Here is a 3,472-nt window from a genome sequence, read left to right on the forward strand (position 1 = left end):
TAATTAAGCCCATGTATTTTTTTTGTTTTGTTTTGAGTTGAAAATCTTTGAAATATGTGATAACTGAATGTCAAAAGTTCCTAAACTCTAACAGTGCAGGTTGTTCACTGTAACAAGAGGTAACTCACATTTGCTGGTTACATAAACTACAAGTACTGCTCTCACAATATGGGACTTTGAACTGTGATGTAGTTCAACAGTTGCCGGCATCCTCTCAGCTGATGTGCTGCGAATATTTTGGGTCAGACTTGCAGCCAGATGCAGTTTTGCAACCCAAGAAAAAAGTTGAACCTATGGTCAAAAACTTTTCCCAAGATGAACTCTGGAAAAAAATCAGCTAAACTCCCTTGGCGATCTTCAGGAACACTAGTAACGACTGTAATTACTCCGTGATCTTTGATGACTATCTATACATAACAGCACTCTAGCACCTTTCCTTACTGGCATGGACTTCCTCATGGACCGCTACTTCATGGATGATAGCTTAATTGCTTTAGGTAGGGATTTAAGGTAGTCAAGGGGAAAATATGCAGTTTTATTACAGCTCTTACCATCAGGCAACTTTCAACTTTAAAACCCTTTGTGAAAAATCTGGTTATAGCACTATAGCTCTGATTTTAGGATGGTTTAAATGTTATATTCATTGTTGGCCTACCTTATCACAACAAACTGTGCCATTAATCCTCTCACAGACATACGTAAGGTAGAGAGAGCAACCAGTGGTTTTAGGGGACAATTATCTGTCTCCAAATAATAGGCTTTATTTCTTCCAGCTAACTTTTTCAGTGATTCTAGCAGATGCCATCTATACATTCTTGATCTTGTTTCTTTCTTTAGAGATCTCGCCATGGCAGCAACTTGTTAAGTGTAATCACATAGCACAAAAGACTTAACTAGGTTTACATTTATAGCAGTCAGTTGTGGTTAGATTAGGTTTCATAGTAAATGGAATAGGAAGTGTTTTTATTTTCTAGTAGTAATAATGTGGATTCCATTTGACCCAGTTTACTGTCAGAATTCAGTTCAGGTAGATTTGGTTCAACTTTTGGTGGTTTTTGGCTCTAGGATATTCTTGACTTTAATATCCTAGAACTTACTGAGTCTTCCCTTCCCTTCAATAAATACACTTCTCACATACCTCTAATCCTATGCTTCCTTGAAACAATAATGCTAGCTGAGCTGTTTACTAAGGATTATTACAAGGGCCTGAAGGTGTGGGAGTGGAGATTAAAACCTTCATGTTCTCCAATATAAGGGAAAAGCAGATTGGCACTACGTCTGATTAGGCAGAAAACACCAGGATTCCTTAAGTGATCCTTGAAATGGTTATTGTTTTCTGCCTTGTCACATTTGCCACTGTGCCCTTTAAAACGATGTGGAAACCTCAGGTTTGTGGACAGCACAGGTGGAACGACATTTTGTGCTTCCTGAGGCTCCCCTCTACCAGGCACATTAGCTTAGTGCTTCAGATGTCAGCGCAAGTCCTTGCTACCTCCTTTTCCTGCTGCCTGGGGAAGAGTGTGTTGGAGCTGGAGTGCTTGCACTCTTCAGGTGACTATTCTCACCTCCATTTCTTCCACATGCGTTAGGTGAAACTGAGGTCTGAGCCTCCTGCAAGGTCTACATTTTAAGGACTCACACATCGGGCTCTCAGAAATGTACACACCTGTTAGTTCTGTTTGTTCTAAAGGAAATGTGGGTATCTCAGGCCAGGACTTAGTGACTAAGTGACTAGTTTTCGCTAGACAGCAGGTTAATACCTAGATCTCTTTTTAAAAAAAAAAAAAAAAAAGGATTAAAGGGAGCTGATCAGGTTTGCGAGTTTTTTAGCCTAATTCCAAAGCATGGAAGAGTGCTCTAGGTAGGAAAGAAATTTTTTTCTTACGATTTGTAGCTACCTACTGTGCCTGACTTGGTGCCTGTGTGAGGATTAAGCCCTTAGTCTGCTCTTGCAATTATTCAAATGACAAGTTAAATTTGCTTTTGTAATAACAATAAAAGTTGTCATCTTCCCTTTTGAAGGATTTGTCGTTCGTAATTACCTGTGTTGTAACAAGCATAAGCCATCCATGCCCTTTTCTGTACAGTCCTTTTATTTTTCTATCAGCTATTGGAACCATCTACCAACAGGTTTGTTGGATGGATCTAATAAGCTCTGTCACATAAGGGATTCACAAACGTCATCTGCTTGCATATGGTATGCAAGTCTTTTGTATAATGTATACAACCACCTTAGGAAACAAAAAATAACCCTATAGGAAGTTAGAGATGCTGAATAATAAATAACTAGATCACAGTATGTGGTTTTATGTGAATAGCAGAGTTGGGGGAAACGTCAGTTGCTGTCTCTTATACACATCTAGATGTGTATAAGAGACAGGTCTTGCTCTGTTGTCTAGGCTGGAGTGCAGTGGCACAATCGTGGCTCACTGTAGCGTCAACTCCCTGGGCTCAAGCAATCCTCCCATTTCAGCATCACGAGTAGCTGTGACACAGGCATATGCCACCATAACCATCTAATTTTTCTGTTTTTTGTAGACACAGGATCTTACTATGTTACCCAGGGCAGTCTTGAACTCCTGAGCTCAAGCAAGCTGGCTGCCTCAGCCTCCTAAATTGGTTTTCTTTTACATCTTCAACTATTTCTGTTTCCTCCTCATTTGTTATTGAAGGTTTCTTTACAACTTTATTCTTCCTCTAGACTTTTTTTTGCAATGTTACCTATTTACAAAGCTTTAATCATCACCTCCACGAAAATGACTTCTAATTTCCTTCTTTTTAGTTCAGGAATATTTTCCCACATTCCAGATCCATTTAGATGTACCACTGGAACTTCAAACTCAAAATACAGTCATGGGTTGCTTAATGATGAGGACACATCCTGAGAAATGCGCATTTGGGTGACTTTATAGTTGTGGGAGTATCAGTGTACTCACACCAACCTAAATGGTATGGCTTGCTACACACCAACGCTATGTGATACAGCCTATTGCTCCTGGGCTACAAACCTGTACAGCATATTACTGTACTAAATACTGTAGGCAACTGTACCTAAAAGATACAGTAAAAAAAACAGTATAAAACATTAAAAATGGCACACCTGTATAGGGCACTTATTGTGAATGGAGCTTGCAGGACTGGAAGTTGCTCTGGGTGAATGAGTGAGTGAATGAGAAGGCCTAGGACATTACTGTACACCACTGCAGACTTACAAACACTGGACTCTTAGGTAGACTAGATTTATTTTTCTTTCTTTTTTTTTTTTCTGAGACAGGGGTCTCACTATGTTGTCCCGACTGAACTTGAACTCCCAGGCTCAAGCAATCCTCCTGCCTCAGCCTCCTGAGTAGTTAAGACAATAGGCACACACCACTGAGCCTGGCTTTAAAAAATTTTTCTTTCTTCAATAATAAATTAACCTTGGCTTACTGTAACATTTTTACTTTATAAACTTTTACATTTTTAAGTTTTT

General features: G+C 39.3%; 1 protein-coding gene across 1 annotated transcript in view; it reads left to right on the top strand.

Moving 5' to 3' along the window:
• The window catches only part of GSPT1 (G1 to S phase transition 1), a 51,580-nt gene extending 49,559 nt beyond the window's left edge, over positions 1-2,021 (top strand). The window contains exon 16 of the mRNA XM_011988099.1: positions 943-2,021. The gene's annotated coding sequence lies outside the window, so the exon portion shown is untranslated. The remainder of the gene's footprint in view (positions 1-942) is intronic.
• Positions 2,022-3,472: the final 1,451 nt, after the last annotated feature.

Source organism: Mandrillus leucophaeus, unplaced genomic scaffold, assembly GCF_000951045.1.
Source record: "Mandrillus leucophaeus isolate KB7577 unplaced genomic scaffold, Mleu.le_1.0 Scaffold323, whole genome shotgun sequence".
NCBI classification, from domain to species: domain Eukaryota; kingdom Metazoa; phylum Chordata; class Mammalia; order Primates; family Cercopithecidae; genus Mandrillus; species Mandrillus leucophaeus.